Genomic DNA, 18251 nt, shown 5'->3' with positions numbered 1-18251 from the left:
CGACTGCGCCACCCAGGCGCCCCAAGAATATATATAATTTTAAAACAAGTATTATATAGTCAGAAACCCTAGGTTCTAGCGTCTCCTTGGCCACTTAAAAAAAATTTTTTTTAATGTCTATTTATTGTTGAGAGACAGAGACAGAGCACGAGTGGGGAAGGAGCAGCGAGAGAGGGAGACACAGAACCCGAAGCAGGCTCCAGGCTCTGAGCTGTCAGCACAGAGCCCAACGCGGGGCTTGAACTCACGAACCGCGAGATCATGGCCTGAGCCGAAGTCGACGCTTAATCGATGGAGCCACCCAGGCGCCCCACCTTGGCCACTTTTTAATTTAATTTTAATCTTAGTTCTACGTGCTTAGAATTTAGAATCCAAGAGTTATACAAGGCTGGTTTATAAAATCCCCGCCCAGCTCCCTGCTCTTGGGAGTTCAACTCTAAGACTTGATTCTCTTGTTATTCACCTCCAAATCTCTAAATGTATGTTGCTCTTCCCAGCTTTTAAACTTTCAGTCTTAGGCATTACCTTTGACTTCTCATGGTAGAAGAAGAGGACTTAATATTTCTTTTGCATCTCACCCTATGTGCAGAGCCCTCTTCCCTTCTCACATAGTTAAATTTCGAGTAAGAGTCAGTGTTTACATTATTATCACTATGGTAACATTATTCACAGCTGAGGCATACAATCCATGAAAGTTGCGTCTGGTGTTAATAATTGTCTTTTTTTAGAGAGGAGGCTGTTGTTGGTTTTCTTAGATTTTATGTATTTATCACCGACTCATTTGTAAATTGTTTCCCAGGTGTCTAAATGTAGTTACGATATGTGACCTTGAGCCAGTTGCTTAGCCCTTCCGATAAAATACTTTGTCATTCATAGAATGAAGTGTCCAGATGATATGAAGACTTACACTGCTTGTACCTCTACAACTTTATGGTTCCATGAAACAGACACCTGGGGATTCTGTGCGGATCACATCACTAGCGGGCAGTGTAGCCCGCCAGCACACAGCCTTCCTGGCTGACCGGCGGTCTTTTCTCAGGTTGGCTGGAGCATCTCGGCTGCCTCCCGGAGGGCCTGTGGGACTCAGGGTCTGGGTCGAGGTAAGGCCCCGTTTGAGTGGGACCAAGACTGCTTATCAGCAGGAGCCCCCTCAAATACGCATTATAAACTTAGAAATACCCTCATTCCAGTCAGAAGATCAGGGATTCTTTGCTTAAGGAGACTTACTTAAGTTTTTTGATGGGTAGAAACACTGGTTAATTTTTATAGTGAATAGTCCAGGAGAAGCAGAGTGGATCCATTAAAGTTACCAACAGTGAAATTAGACTAAATGGCATATACGAGATGAGCAAACAGCAGTTCAAATCTTGTTTGAAACAAACAAAAGTAAAACAGAAGCCCTGGGAGTACAGCTTCTCACAGATTGTTAAAGAAAATAATGCTGGCCACATGAGCATGAACGATCTAATGACTCTTAGCTCGGTAGATACTTTGCTTACCTCGGTCACGGACTTGGTAAGGCTGTGGGTAGCGTTGAGATGTTGTTTTGGGGGGTGGTGTTATTACCATATGTAAACGTGGAGGAAAAACTAGACGAGAGAATGAGTTCACATTATTTTAGCAAGTAGAGTTTGCCACAGAAGCTGTCATGCTAGACAGCCGGCACTAGGAGGCCACAGAGATTGGGATTCTGATGGAGGAGTTTTAGTCCTGCATCATTCCTGTCAGACTTGAGGAAGAAACCGAGGCTAAAGAGCCCTCTTGAAATGCTGTAAAAACTTAAAATTCAGGATCAGGCAAACTCGATTAAAAATTCATTATCTTATTTTTCATAATGCGGTAGTTCATGAGTCTGACACATGCACACTGCTTCTTTATGTGCTTGTAACGTGGTTTATAAATCAAGTAGGTATACTCAGCGTATAACCACCACTTTTAAAAACTGCTCTTCTCGTTTTTAGTTCTTGAACCTCTGATCCCAGCCCCTGGTTTACCGTATGCCTGAATGAGTTCAGTAGCTTCCTGATTGATCGGACTTCTTGTCTCATTTTCCTCCAGTCCATTCGGTTTATTGACAACAAGAGTTTTTATCAAAAATGGTTTTGGTCCCTTGAGTTCTCCAACGATTAAAACCTTTGGTAGTTTCTGGTCACACAGGATTTCAAATCCAAGCCTGTTCGTTCATTCACTCATTCACTCATTCATTCAGCGAATATGTATGAGTGCCTTTAATACAAGACAGACTGTCAGGGGTTGTGCCCTCGTGGGCTTTAGGGTTGCCTGTTCATTTTCTGTGTTCCCCACAGAGTTTCTCTTCCGGCTAAACAAAGATACCTTTTGCCACCTAAATTTTTACCTTTGTGCCTTTAAACACGAATCAACTTCTGTCATTTCAGAATTCTCTTCTTTCAGGACTGCGTCTTGCAAATTCAAAACCTCATCTCTCTCCATGGCTCTGATCTCCTAGCCCTTGTGGTACTTAGTTCATTCTATGTTAGTTGCATTTATTTTTAGGCTTTTTTGTGTGTATTAGAATTAAAAAATTTATGTCTATGAGGTTGCTGAAGAACAAGGTGGTCTTTTATTTCTTTATATCTCCTGTTAATGCGAGCATAATATTCTGAAAAAGGGAACTACTAACTTAATGGCTATAGCACATCCTCCTCCTGGTTGCTTTCCCCGCAACCTTTCACCACTCTGTTCTTTTCTTTTTCTTTTTTTTAATGTTTACTTATTGTTGAGAGATGGAGAGAGACAGAGCATGAGCACGGGAGGGGCAGAGAGGGAGACACAGAATCGGAAGCAGGCTCCAGGCTCTGAGCTGTCAGCACAGAGCCTGATGCAGGGCTCGAAGTCACAAACCACAAGATCATGACCTGAGCTGAAGTCGGACGCTTAACCGACCGAGCCACCCAGGCGCCCCGGCTCTGTTCTTTTCTAATGGAACTTCAGTTTTGTTCAAAAGTCTTTGCATGTCCACGTGCTTTGGGGAAGGTGGGCTTGGGCCCCAGCCTCTGGCCATCAAGAAGCTTCCATTCTTGCCAGCTGATTAGTTGGTGTAAGCCCAGAACCCGGTTCTGGCCCACAAGAGCTTTGGGAAAGTTTTTCCTCTCTGGGAAGATCTTGCCCACCGTAGGCTGTGCTCCAGCCATGTTGCAGGCACAGAGTGAGCACCAGTTGTCACACAAGGACGGAGGAGTAGGAAGACAGCTGGAGCTTGTGCCCTGGCTGGCACGATTGAGACTTCCTTCCTTGGGATTTCTTGTTGTGTGCAGATAATACAGCTTGGTTGGTTTGGGATTTTCTCTCCCTTTCAGATGAAGGCGTCTGGCTGACTCCTCATCTTGCAGGTCTCCGTTCACATCTCTCTAACCTCTCACAACGCCCTGTAACCTGTCACGGGCTTGCCGTACCGCGTGGTAAGATGACTTGTGTGTCCGAATGCTTGACTGCAAACTCCGTGAGGGCTGGAGCTCTCTCCAGGGGTTATAAACTCAGTCTCCAGTCCAACGTTACTGCTGTTAACTAACGATCTGCCCCTGTCTCCTTGTCTGCTTTCAGGATAGCATGAATAAATACAGACATTAGAAACTTACCGGTCACCAGGCATTAGGCTAGTTCCTAAGGACACCACAGTGCACCAGAGAAAGCTCCAGCTCAGTCATCCTTTAAATTTTAAGGCTTGTCCCTTAATCCAGGTCTCAGTAAAATTTGCCCAGAAAGCTGTAAGTGTGCAAGTGTATAAAAACATTCCCTTCCTGACAGTGACCCACACTAGGTGCTCAGTAAACTGTTACATGTTTAACAGATTGAAAGAGTACATCTAACCAAGAGATCTCAGCTGGGGCAGGGATTGGAGGCTTTGGTGGGAGGATGGGGAGAAAGTGTATAAGAATGACCTGGGGGAATTTCCTAAATAATATGGTTCCCACCCCCAGATTCTGACCTGCTCCTGTTGCTGTCATATTCCATAGGGGTTTGGTTTTTGTGTCCCAAAGGGTGAGACCCTCTTCTGTAGCCTTTCCTGTTAAAGTTCGCAGTGGAAACATTTTGTCTTGACCTCTCATCCCAGAGCTGCTGTGTCATTGTTTACGTCCGTCCCTGCTGACTGTTCTCTTGCGTGCTTGCTTACCTACCATTCCATAGGATTCTTTCAAGGAGGTTTCTTTCTTTTTTTAATTAATACCTTGCCTTTTTTTAGAGAGGGTTTGAGGCAACTCTATGGCAAAAATATGTAAAATGAAATAGCATATAAACAAAATCAGAACTACGAAGAAGATTATAAATATGTTGACTTACTTTCATTTAGATTTGGTTCTGGGTTTTTTTTGTTGTTGTTGTTGCCTGGTGCAAAATGGCAAATATCGTCAGTTATGTTTATGATTCTCAACATTTTTGTTTACGTCACAGACCCTTCCGATGAAATCCGTGGACCCTTTTCTGAGGAGACTGAATGCACACACACAAATGCAATTTTGCTGTAATAATGGGCTTATCCTTTTGTTATCGGAGGAGATGAAACATACTCATAGAAGAAAACGTTGTTAGGATTAGGTTCTTAAAAAACTATTTCTATAATAAAATATTTCAAGCATATAGAAAAATTGACTAGCTATCACCTTCCAGTTTGTAGTATTTGCTTTAGTTTTTTTTTTCCTAAGTAATAAAACATCCTAGACAAGATAGAAGTCTTCTGTTCAGCATTTTTGATCTCATGCTCTTCTCTTTGTCTTTAGTAGAAACCACTACCCTGAATTTAGTGTTCAACATTTCAACACGTTTTACACTTTTACTAGTGTTGTATATATCTGTGGCATATATATAACACTATTTTATATGATTTCAAACTATTAAATATTATATTGTCACCGTCTGCAGCTTTTATCATCTAACATTTCTTTTATCAGGACAAAAATGCTATAACGTGAGACCTTCTGTCTTAACAGATTTCTAAGCGCACAGTGTCTTACTGTTAGCTGTAAGCACCACGTTGTGCAGTGGGGCCCTGGAACTTCTTTGTCTCGTATGACTGAAACTGTGTACTCAGTGAACAGCAATTCCCCTTTTCTCCCTCCCCCCACCCCCTGGCAACCACCCGTCTACTTTCTGCTTCTGTGAGTTTGACTACTTTTATGCAAGTGGTATCATGCAGCATTTGTCCTTCTGTGACTGGCTTGTTTCACTTAGCAGAACGGCCTCAAGGTTTGTCCGTGTCACGTATGACAGGTCTCCTTTCTTTTTATGGCTGAATAATACTCCGTTGTACGTATATGCCAGCTTTTCTTTATCCATTCATCCGCTGATGGACGTTTAGTTGGTTTCCACCTCTTGGATATTGTGGATATTCCACCTCTTGGATAGAGCTGCAGGGGACAAGGGAGTGCGGATATCTCTACTAGATTCTCCTTTTATTTTTTTTTTAATAACTATCCAGAGGTGGAGATTGCCAGATGGTAGTTCTGTTTATGGTGTTTTGAGGAACCGACATACTGTTTTCCACAGAAGCTGTGCCATTTTACGTTTCCACCAGCAGTGCACAAGGATTCCAATTTCTCCACATAACTTGCCCGCACTTGTTCTGTTCTGTTTTTGTTATTGTTGTTAACAGCGATTCTGACAGGTGTGAGGTAGTACCTCATTGTGGTTTTGATTTACATTTCCCTCATGATTAATGACGTTGAGCGTCTGTTTATATACCTGTCTTCTTTGGGGAAGAATCTCTTCAAGTGCTTTGGCTGTTTTTTAATCGAGTATTACTTGATATTTTGCTGTTGGGGTGTGGAAGTTCTTTATGTATTTTGGATAATAACCCCTTATCAGATACATATATGCAGAATTTTCTCCCGTTCTGTGGGTTGCTTTTCATGCTGTTGATTATTTTTTTTTGCTTTGTGGAAGCTAGTGTGGTTTTTTTTTTTTTTTTTTTGAACATTCACCCGTGTTTGATTATGTGACTGTCTTGGATTCTTTTACATACATGCAGTATTTCATAATAAGATGATATCACCATGTGCTTATCCATTCTCCCATTAATTCATGTTTGAGTTGTTTCCAATATTTTGCTGTTACAAGCAGTGCTAACACACATTCCTTATATGCCTCCTGATGCACACGTGCCAGTGTCCCTACTGTCCATATTCAGGAGGGGAATTTCTTGGTTATGGGCATGGGCAGCTTCACCTTTATTCTTGCCAGATTGCTTTCCAAAGTGGTTGAATCAGTTCAATTTTTCTTTCATTATTGTGTCCTATTTTGCTAGTCTTGTGTGAAATGGTATCTTACTGTAGTGTTACATTGCACTGTGCTGAGTTTGGATGTCTTCTATTTATTTTCCTTAAAAAAATTTTTTTTAATGTTTCGTTTATATTTGTGAGAGAGACCGAACACGAGTAGGGGAAGGGCAGAGACACAGAGACAGAATCTGAAGCAGGCTCCAGGCTCTGAGCTGTCAGCACAGAGCCCGACGCGGGGCTTGAAGTCACAGGCTCCCGAGATCGAGACCTGAGCCGAAGTCAGATGCTTCACCGGCTGAGCCACCCAGGCACCCCACCTCATATTTATTTTCCATTTAGATTTTCTTTTCTGTTAATTGGCTGTTCACACTTTTTGTTCCATTTTTCAAAAAATTATTTATGTATTTTGAGAGAGAGGTTTGCGAGGGACAGAGCGAGGGAGAGAGAGAATCCTAAGCAGGGCTCAATCTCACGACCATGAGACCACGACCTGAGATGAAATCAAGAGCCGGACACCCAACTGAGCCACCTAGGTGCCTTGTTCCATTTTAAAAAAATTGAGTTGTTTGTGTTTTTAGGAGTCCTTTATGTTTTTTGCAGATGAACACTTTGTTGGTTATCATTACGTTCTCCCAGTCCATGGCTTGGATTTGCATTTTGTTTAAACAATCTTTTGTTGTTTAGAATTAAAAAAAATTTTAACGTAGTAATAGTTATCAACATTTTGTATCTTATTTTTAAAATCTTGCATTACCCCACGGGTGTTTTTTTTCTAAAAGTTTTCAAAGTTTTATTTTCATGTTTATCGGTGGTATGCAACATGGATCTAGTTTTATTTCCTTACAGATGACCTATGTCCAGGCATCACTGTTCAATAACCCATTCTTGCCCCACTGATTTGCAGTATCACTGCTATTATATGTCAGATTTCCAAACATATGGGAGGTTTTTTTCTGGGTTCTCTGTTGCTTTTTCATTTGTCTGTACCATTTTACTTACCGTAGTTTTATGTAAGTCTTAACATTTTGAAGGGCGAGTTTGCTGCCTGTTTTCTTATTATTATTTGTCAAAGCTGTTCTTCTTGGCTCTTTTTTCTTATGGATTTTAGGATCAACTTAACATGGTCCATGAAAGCCCTGTGGGAAGTTTTATTAGAATTTTATTGAATTCAATTTAGGAATATTTATTAGATCTTCACCCATAAATATTTCTCTGTTTACTCAACTCTGTAATTTTCTCCATAAAGCTCTTAAAGTTTTTTTGTTAGATTATTAGAAAGCTTATAGCAGTAGTTACCATTTTATTTTATTAAAAATTTTTTTAATGTTTATTTTTGAGAGGGAGAGGCAGAGATAGAGTGCAAATGAAAAAGTGCAGAGAAAGAGAGGGAGACACAGAATCCGAAGCAGGCTCCAAGCTCTGAACTGTCAGCACAGAGCCTGATGTGGGGCTCGAACTCATGAACTGTGAGATCATGACCTGAGCCAAAGTTGGATGCTCAGCTGACTGAGCTACCCAGGTGCCCTGGTAGTTACCATTTTAAATGATAGTTTTTCCTATTTAAATTACAAAGTGGTCTTTTTTGGCTTGTAGGAATTATATTAACTTTTGTATATTGATTCTTCTCTCCAGAAACATTGATAAACTTTTTAAAAATCAGTTTTAATAGCTTTCCTTCATAATTCTCTATGTAAATAATTAACACTTGGGAGATAAGGACAGTTTTGTCAACTCACATAAATTTTTATCTTATTTATATTTTTTCCTTTTTTAAAAATGTTTATTTATTTATTTTGAGAGAAGGAGAGAGAGAATCCCAAGTAGGTCCGTGCTCAGTGTAGAGCCCCATGCGGGGCTCAATCTCATGACCATGAGAACATGAGCTGAGCCAAAATCAGGAGTCATTCACTTAACCAGCTGAGCCACTGAGGCGCCCTTCCCCCCCATTTTAGTAGTCTCTATGCCTAACATGGGGCTTGAACTCATGATCCTGAGATCAAGAGTCACATGCTCTTTCCTATCCAGGTTCTTTCCTATTTTTGATATGCTAGGATACATATATAGTCTTTTTTTAAGTTTATTTACTTATTATTTTGAGAGAATGAGAGAGTGTGAACAGGGGAGGGGCAGAGATGGGGGAGAAAGAGAATCCCAAGCAGGCTCCACACTGCTAGCATAGAGCCTGACGTGGGCCTGAACCCATGAACCGTGAGATCATGACCTGAGCTGAAGTCAAGAGTCAGGTGCTTAACCAACGAAGCCATCCAGGTGCCTATACACACACACACACACACACACACACACAGAGTTTAAAATTTTTTTAATGTTTCTTTTTGATAGAGAGCAGGGGAGGGGCAAGGGAGACAGAGACTCTGAAGCAGGCTCTGCGCTGTCAGCTCAAAGCCCGACATTGGGCTTGAACCCACCAACCATGAGATCATGACCTGAGGTGAAGTCAGACGCTCAACCGACTGAGCCACCCAGGCGCCCATATATAGTTTTAAGTCATAAAGGTAAAGAATTAACAAAACCATTTCTCGTTTTGTAAGTACATATCTGACCTCGGATGAACTTTCTACTTAGTTCCTCTGAATCCTGATAAAAATGGAAAGTCAACTATGTTACTAGGCAACGTTGCTTATGATAAAAGTGACCTTTACTTGGTAAATGTATTTGGACTGGGAGGAACTATACATGAACTCTTAAGTTCTTGGTTAGAAGCAGGAGTTTTGAGCTTCCCTGGGAGCACCGTTCAGACATGGGTATGTCCTTTGTGGGGTCCCTAGAAGCTGCGATTGGGACCATCATGTGAGATACTGGTTTCTCTTTGTGACGTAAGACTTCTAAGCCTGAGTGACTCTACACCCACCCTGGGATTCTCATTTCCTTGCACTGAGCTGTCATCTGAATCCAAAGTTCTGGGCTGGCCACGTGGGAGGACTCCTCCCATGAAGAGAAATAACGTGAAAGTGCCCTGCTGGCATGCTGTGTTTTCTTCTTAGGCTTTCTGAGTAGATGGCTGCTCTGTGTGTGGCCTGTGCTGATTGGGTGGCTCAGAATGTGCAGTTAGGAGTGCCACGTGGGCACTGCAAAGTGCATCCGAACGAAATACAGAAAGTGTTTACTGGGGTCGATCTGCGTTTATCAGCTCTCGCTTACAACCTTCCATTTTTAATTTTCACCGATTAGAAAGCTCATATTCGCATTGCCTATAAATTAATATTGTAAATTTGAACTTATAAAAATAAATACATATAAGATACCATCTTTATTTTCTTACGTGTTCGATTCCATCTGTGTTTGCCAACCCCAGAATGGCTCAGCTACTGAAAAATGTCTGATAACTAATGTTTCAGAAATGTGCAGTCCAGTGGGTAGATACTTGCTTTTCTAATATGGCTCTTAAAATTAAAATTAAATGTAACTAAAATCTTAGTTTCTTGGTTGCACTAGCCTCATTTCAAGGGTGCAGTAACCACATGTGACAAGTGGGCTACCATACTGGACAGTATAGATGTAGAACGTTTTCAAACATCACAGAAAGTTCTGTTGGACATACTTTTTAGGTTTTATTGTTTATCATCTGAATATATATCCAGATTATCAGAGAGCTTTATATTTTTTAATTTTTTTTTTTCAACGTTTATTTATTTTTGGGACAGAGAGAGACAGAGCATGAACGGGGGAGGAGCAGAGAGAGAGGGAGACACAGAATCGGAAACAGGCTCCAGGCTCTGAGCCATCAGCCCAGAGCCTGACGCGGGGCTCGAACTCACGGACCGCGAGATCGTGACCTGGCTGAAGTCGGACGCTTAACCGACTGCGCCACCCAGGCGCCCCAAGAGCTTTATATTTTTGCTGTGTATGTTACATACTGTAAGAAACTGCTGGATGAACCAATTAGGATGTCTATCAGGGCCAGTATTGAAGACCCCGGTGTATTATTTATGTGATAATATGCTAGAGAAATATTTCTCAGATTTTGCGTACTAAGACAAATTCTGTTCCTCTGGACCACATCCCATCATGGCCAGTGTGAATTTTGCAGTTCATTGGTTTTTCTGTTTTGCTTTATCAACCAGACAGTATGGGGCCAAATTTACGGCTTAATTTAAATAACTTTCAGGCCTATATAATTCCATGGTATTTTTTCTTGTCTGAATTTTTATATTTATAAATTATAATTTTATTATCATGTCTGCATTTTTATAGACTGTTTCAAATGTGTTGTGAAAGGAGGTAGAATATAAATACAGTAATACATTAGGAGCCACCTATCACTGAACATCAGTTTTGTGAAGGAGCTAAAAACCATTCTGGGCTGGTGACGATTATCATATCCAGACATGTAATCTGGACTGCTTTCCAAATGAAGTGACTTAGAATGTATCCTTGTCATAAAACCAGTTTAATTCGTTCTTCTAAGACATTTTTAATTTTCAGAGTAATGTTTGAAGCTCTCTCTTACTATAGTAATTTGTAAAAATGTCAGACTTTTTAGTATTGCTAGGGAAATTTTAACCGAGAGCAAATTTGGATGTTCACAAACTGGTGTGAACCGGGTTTAAACCAAGAAGGTGGAGTGCTGTTTTGTCTCTTTATGGAATCTTTTGTGTCGTTTGGATAACAGAGAATTTATTTTGGGGCATTTATTCTAGGCGTTTACACCTTCTCACTGTAAAAACATCCCTGTGTTTTTCTTGTTTTTCCATTTTAGTCTGGAACTTACAAGCAGGTCAACATTATGTACGTCTTTTACATTTTACGTTTTGCAGCTTTTCTTGTTTCTGAAAACACTTACTGCACCATACCCATTTTAGGCCAAAAGGTAGGGTAACTTTTAAAAAAATAAAACCAACCTGAACTAAAAGAAGTTGAGGGTTAAGTACTCCCAAGTGTCAGTCAGTGTTGAGCAAATTTGGGCAATCTGTTTGGTTTTAACGTTTTCTACTTGCTCAAGTGAAAAAAAGAAACACAGAATTATATAATTTTCATGTACTGACAACCGGAAGCATTACAAACATCTGCAGAAACCAAACATTTCCTGGAACTAAACTCGAGCAGAAATTTATCACGTGAATCTTGTTTAAAGAACCTGGTGAAAAATATCTTCAACCACAGTTACGTAAAAGGTCCAGGAGTGCAGTTCCCGTGGATCAGGTTCCAGAAAGCAGAGCTGAGGAGGCCACGCAGCCGTGGGTCAGGAGGTGCGTGCGCTGGCGCTGGGCTGGGGGTGCAGAGGGGCTCTTGAGAGCACAGAATCTAGCACCTCTGTTCTTTTGAAACTCTGTTGAAGGAAGGAGCTTAGAAAATCATGATTGCCAGTAGGACCGTTAGAGATTTCTCTAGAATATTAAGTGTTGTCAGTGTGGCTTTGTAGAGGTACTGATTTCATTTTTTTTTTAACTTTTTAAATCTTTATTATTTATTTTTGATAGAGAGCAAGCAGGGTGGGGGCAGAATGAGAGGGAGACACAGAATCTGAAGCAGGCTTTTCAGGCTCTGAGCTGTCAGTACAGAGCCTGACATGGGGCTCGAACTCACAAACTGTGAGATCATGACCTGAGCTGAAGTCTGACACTCAACCAGCTGAGCCACCCAGGAGCCCTGGTGCTGATTTTATTTTGTCTGTCTTAAGCCCTCTAACAAATACCTACATTGGAGATATTTTATTTTGTAGATTAATGTGAAGCTTTTAAGCGTTGAAGGAAGCACACAGCATTTTTCATGGCATTTTAAGATCTGGGTCTGTATTTCTGCCCACTCAGAAGTCTGGTTCACATCAGAATGAAGGACAGAAGTGGAGTCGTCTTTTCCCCAAGGAGCTTGCACTCATTAACATGTTTCCAGGACAGAAAGTAATTTAAGACTTCACAACTTATGTGACATGGAAGAAACAAATTTTGCCTGAAATACTTTGAGGGTCAAGTACAAGTAACTATCTGTCTTTACCATGAAAACCTTCAGTGTGGTCATTATAGAATGTGCAGTTTCTTTTAAGAATGCTTGTATCCCTTGGGCCTTCCAGAGTGAGTTAGCTGAAAAAATTTTAAGACATTATAGCCTGTCCTGTAGGTTTGAGATTGATCTTTATGTGTTTGCCAGATAAAACAGTCTTAAATGGGTGTTAATTATTACCTGCTCAAATTTAACTAGTAATTTCTGCTTCTTAAGACTGAGTCACACCTGGGTAGGTAAGAGGATGTGGTACTGGGATTTAGGAAGGCATCTTGAGGGGTTTTGAAGTCTGCTGCTGTATATCCTCCCATACAAGGCGATATATCATAGGGATTACTTGTGATAATGTGGATAAGATGCCTGGCATACAGTAGGTACTTAATAAATATTCTTCATTCTCTCATATTATTGAGAATGGCCGCATATATGCAGTTTTTCTAAACTGTATACTAGATTGTTATCATGGTATACTATATAGTGTCTATATAATATACTGTTCATATAGATATATACATCTATGTCTATATAATATCCATATAATATACTGTTCATATAGATATATACACCTATCTACACCTATCTATGTACTATACGCATTTACTATACACATTTAGATGTATGTATCTATACAGAGGCGTGTTAGGATCTATTCTGATTTTAGCAGTGTTGTTTTACATTGACACTTAAGAAAAGCAGTAATAACATACATTGAAAGCATATAGTTTCTCATTAAATTTTCGGTTTTGATAATTCAGGAAATAATGCAAATAGTTTTGAATTTCTTGGTAATATGAGACAAGGCTGAACAGGGTATAAAAGTAGACTAATAGTATCAGAATCCACCTTGCCCCAGTTTTGTCTGTGAAATTTAGTTCAGCACATAGCAGTACTGCATCGATAAAATATTCTTTATGAAGCGTCCACTAAGAACTACACTAGGCTTAGACTTGGAGTCTGGGGATTAGAGATGGAAATGTGTGCAGGCAGTGGGAGGAAGGCAGGCAGACTCATGAAAAGAACCTCGAAATCATTTGGCTGTAGGCTGAGAAATGTCTCTGAAAGTGTTCCAGCAATTCGTCGGTACACCAGAGAAGTTTAAGGAAGAACCTTGTGAAAGAAAGCAGCCACAGCTAGACTCTTAGTCACCGTTCTTCCTATCATCCAGTTTAGGCCTCTGCATAGCTACAAGGTCTTCCAGATAATGCAGCAAATAACGTAATAGTGGGAGCTCCAGAGTAACTCTTTCAAGACAACGTTCGCAGGCAAAGCGTTACCAGATAAACTTAAGCCTCCCAAAAGGAGGATGCAGTTGGATAGCTGCAGTACAAGTTGAAGGAATTTGGTATTGGTAATTGAGATCCAAATGTCTTCTTTTAAAATGTTCCAGTTAACTGTTAAAGTTAGTAACATTCATAATATGGGAAAACTAAAATTTCAATGAAAAATATGATAAGTGATGAAATTATACTAATACGGTGCAAGTTACTCTGCAAGATTTGATTGTGACTGCATGGTCTGTGTTCTCCAAGAGCTTTCTGTTAATAACAGTAAGGTCTGGAGATTTAGGTAGATTGCCTACCCATAATCTTATTTTCAACCATTTATTTATTCAGTAAGTATATATTGGTGACAAAGCATTTTCTTGCCACTGGAGGGATACAGTATTGGACCCAACAAAAGTTTCTTCCTTCAAGAAGCTTAAAGTCTACAAGGGAAGGTGAAAAAAAGAGGAGAGGGAGGTACCCAGTGGGAGTGATACGAATGAATAAATGAATGAATGGGTATAAACAAAAGTAAATCAAGGTAAGTGGATAGAAAGTTGTAGTGGTGGTGATGAGGTGTGTTACATAAAATAGAGTGGCCAGAGAAGGCCTCCCTGACAGGTTGATACTTGGATTAAGGGTTTGTAGTAGGTGATGGAGAATATCATGCAAATATCTGTGAAGAAGCACATTCCGGTGAGAGGGAACAGCAGTCTACTGCAACAACCCTGGCACGAGTGTGTTCACATCCTGGAGGAGTAGCAGAGAAGGCTGTAGGATAAGACGGGTGAATGAGGGAGAGACTGGTAGCAATGAAGCAAGAGGTTTTCTGGGGCCAGTTAAGGACCTTGTAGGCCACTATGGTGACTTTTACTGTGAATGGGAAGGGAAGCATTTGGTGGGTTTTGAGCAGAAAATGTTATGATCTGAATTTTTAAAATCAGTAGGACTCTGGCCTTTTGAAAACTGCAACGAGGCAAGGGAAGAATCCGCTGGGAGGCTATTGCTGTAATCCAGATGGAGGTGAAGGAGGCTCAGAGAGCATTTTTGGTGGTGGATATAGGGAGAAATAGCTAGAATTCAGATATATTTTTAGGATTGAGCCAACAGGATTTGCTGATGGATTGGGTATGTGGTGTGAGGGAAAGGGAAAAGTCTGGGATGACTTGGAAGATGGAATTATCATTTACTGAGATGGGGAATCCTGTAGGAGCATTATTCTCAGTGGGGTGGATCATCTGGAATTTGGCATGGGGTGATGGTCCATTAAGCTGAGAATTGACTAGTAGATGTGATAAAAATGGTCTCTACTGCCTTTTTTTTTTTTTTTTTTTTTCTGACCTGAGTAGCCTTAAATGAATTCAGTTAACCTCTCTCTGGAGATAACAATACTTCCTGCCTCATAGAGTGGCTGTGATGAACAGTTTAAATGGATAATTCATTTTTATTTTATTTTTAAAATTTTTTTAATGTTTATTTTTGAAGGAGAGAGACAGAGCATGAGCGGGAGGGAAGAGCAGAGAGAGAGAGAGACACACAGAATCCGAAACAGGCTCCAGGCTCCGAGCTGTCAGCACAGTCTGGTGTGGGGCTCGAACTCACAAACTGTGAGATCATGACCTGAGCTGAAGTTGGATGCTTAACCGACTGAGCCACCCGGGCATCCCTGGATAATTCATTTTTAAATGCCTGTCTCAGTGCCTGGCTAGTTCAAGATGGTTGGATAGTTGGAGGGTTGGATAGATACCCAGACCTCACATAGTTCAAGATGGAAGTCATTGGTGGCTTTAACAAGAGCAGTTTTAGGTCAGCAGTGGGGACAAAGGCCTGATTAGAACGGGTTCAAGTGAGGATGGGAGGAAAGAATTGGAGACCGCAGATATAGTCAGCTCTTTTGAGTATTCCTATAAAATTGGATTGGAGAAATGGGAGTTTATTCATTGGAATGTGGGGTCAAGAGAGAGGTCTTTTTCTGTCTCCCTTTCAGACCGTTTATATGTTGAAAGGAGTCATCCTTTGTAGAGGGGACCATTGATGATACAGTTGGATTTAGGATTGTGAGGTGTTTTGGCCATAGATAACAAGTTGACTCCGCTAACCAGAATGTCCTTTGTCTCCTTACTTTCTCCTTCTCAGTCTTTTATTCGTTCATTCACCAGATATTTAGTGAAGGCTCACAAGGTGGCAAGGACCGTGCCAGGTGCTGGGTAAAGACTGAAGATGAAGGGGTGAATCAAACAGGAGTGATCTCTACACACTCCTGAAGATTTTACTGTCTGGTGGCGATGGGCTTTCCAAAAGCACACAAATAAGTCAATACAGATTTTGATGAACACTCTGTAGGAAAAGTACGAGTCCTTTTTGGGAGAGAATACCATGGGGTAACTTAGGTTGGGGGCATTAGGAGACTCTGCGACGTGAAGCGTGGCCACGACCGAGAAAAGCATTCTGAGCCAAAGGAACAGAGCAGGCAGAGGCCCTGGGGCAGGGAAGGCCTGCTGCTTTTGAGGATTTGAGAGGTTGGAAGGGACCAGGTCTCCCTGTTAAGGTTTTGGATTATGTCCAAGGAGCAGCGGGAGCCATTGAAAAGTTTTAAGTCGGGAAGTGACACGATGAGGTTTGCATTGGGCAAGAAAACCCCCTGTGGGGCTGTGTGTCAAGGTGAATGGACTGGAGGGGGTAAGAGTGCAAGAAGGGATACCAGTTTAGGCCAAAAGATAGTATCTGTGAAAATCTTTAGACCTTAATACTAAACAGTTTTGGTGTGAAACAAACAGAATTGAGAATATCCTCTGGCAGAATTTTCTTTGAGCAGAATTAGCAGCTGTGAAGAGAGCATTTCTTGTTAAAAATAATATCAACACAGGAGAGTCAGACAATGTCAGTGATTTCAGGTTATTTAACATAAAATGAAACTTTGAAAAAGACTTTGGCAACGGTGAACGATTGAGAAATAATACCATGTCAGCCTTTTTTCTTAGCAACAGTACCAGTGACACGGTATGAGAGATAGACTCTATTAGGTAAACAGATTGAAGGACATGCATATGTACCAAGAATGATTAATCTGCCTGTGGTATTTTAAGCGTTCATGTAATGTAAATAAGCCTTTAATTTTTTGCTTTAATGTGGTGGATGTAAATTATTTTTATTTTTTTTGGAATATAAACTAATATAATAAAGACCATTTATTAGTTAATAAATAAATATTTCCAAAGTTCCTCTTTTCACTCTCAGAAGTGTCTTAGTTTTGCACCATGATTATAGAGTGAGGATCTACCGGTTGAAGGGTCGGGCCGGTAAAAGGGTGACCAGGTGATAGTCCAGGATACATGCATTATTTATTTATTTTTTATTTTTTTTGCATGCATTATTAAACTGAGTTAGGCTTCTCCCCAGAGAGAGTTCTTAAAACAGAGGGTGGTTAGAATGCAAAGTATTGCTGTCTCTGCTCACCCACAATCCCAGGGCCATGAATTAACGTGTTCTGAGCCCTCACTTAAAGAGAAAAGAAAGAAAAGAAGCAAGTTATTTCCTATCTAGACAAGACACTCACAAGAATTCTCTCTTGGTTGTAACTCCATTTTTTTATTTTCCTCACCAGGCATTTTATTAATGCCTTTGAAGGTTAGAAGATATTTTACCTTCTGGAGTTTCTCTGACTCACCAATGATCTCAGCTCAAACCTGCCAGTTCAGGGGAGATGATCGATAACACCCTCAGATGATCGACATCTGAGTAAGTAGATACTGCTGTGTATTGTGTTTAACTGCTTTAAAAAAAATTAAATTTTGTAACTTTAAAGGCTTAAAGTATTATGCATTTTAATGGGGTTCTTTAAATTTTGTTGTTGAATAATGATGGTAATTATTGTAATTCCTATAAGTGAATATTTATAAATAATGGGTTTCCAGAAGTTAATCCCCTAATGATAAAAAAAAGTTAGTGAAAACATTTTCCGTGCATAATACTTTACCTTTTAAGAAACATATTGAAGACCTAAATGCATATATTAAAAATTTAAAAGCATTCTCCTTAGTGCTTTATTTTACTTTCATATTAAGAAATGCAAAATTATTAGTAAGACTGTTAACTGTTAATGAATTTTAAAAATGCAATTATATCCTTACAGAAATTGTCTTTTAACATAGAATGTATTTTGGTTAACTTGAAATAAATACTGGTTTGTTTTGTGGAAGTAGAATTTTAATAGCTCTTTCTATTTGAAAATAATGATGTTTTTTCCTGCTAACGTAGACAAGAACATAGAATCTCTCTGTATTTAACTTTCGTTTTTAATTGAGGAGACTAAGAAAGAAGAGCATGCATGCTTTCTAATCAAAACATCTGAATGAAATTTAAAGAGTTCGGCCAGTAATCTTGACATAAATTATTTCTCAGAATGAAAGCTGTTATTCGTCTTGTTATATCATTTGAAACTGTTTTAACAAAACTAGGAAACCATGAGGTTGTCCCATGGTCTTGTTTTGGAATGTGAAGTTCAAAACAATTAATAAATATACAAGATGTTCCCCTCTTCGATGGGGTTATTTAAATTAGGTCTATATCTGTGCTGTCCCATATGGTAGCCACTGGCCACATGTAGCTACTGACATTTAAAATGTGGCTAGCCCCAACGGAGATGTGTTATGCATAAAATACACACCACATTGCAAAGACTTAGTCTGAAAAAAAGGCTGTGAAATATTTTATTAATAATTTTGTATGAATCACATGTTGGAATAATAGTTGTTCAGATCTGTTGGGTTAAGTAAGCCACTTAATGTTTTCTTTTACT

General features: G+C 40.0%; 1 long non-coding RNA gene across 1 annotated transcript in view; it reads left to right on the top strand.

Moving 5' to 3' along the window:
- The window catches only part of LOC124525099 (uncharacterized), a 51098-nt gene extending 33567 nt beyond the window's left edge, over positions 1-17531 (top strand). The window contains exon 4 of the long non-coding RNA XR_006965381.1: positions 17058-17531. This is a non-coding gene — a long non-coding RNA (uncharacterized LOC124525099). The remainder of the gene's footprint in view (positions 1-17057) is intronic.
- Positions 17532-18251: the final 720 nt, after the last annotated feature.

The sequence above is a fragment of the Lynx rufus genome, unplaced genomic scaffold, assembly GCF_022079265.1.
Source record: "Lynx rufus isolate CCGP_SWC_20201006 ecotype Redwood Valley unplaced genomic scaffold, mLynRuf1.p SCAF_4, whole genome shotgun sequence".
Lineage (NCBI taxonomy): Eukaryota > Metazoa > Chordata > Mammalia > Carnivora > Felidae > Lynx > Lynx rufus.
This window is presented reverse-complemented; position numbering and strand designations above follow the sequence as displayed.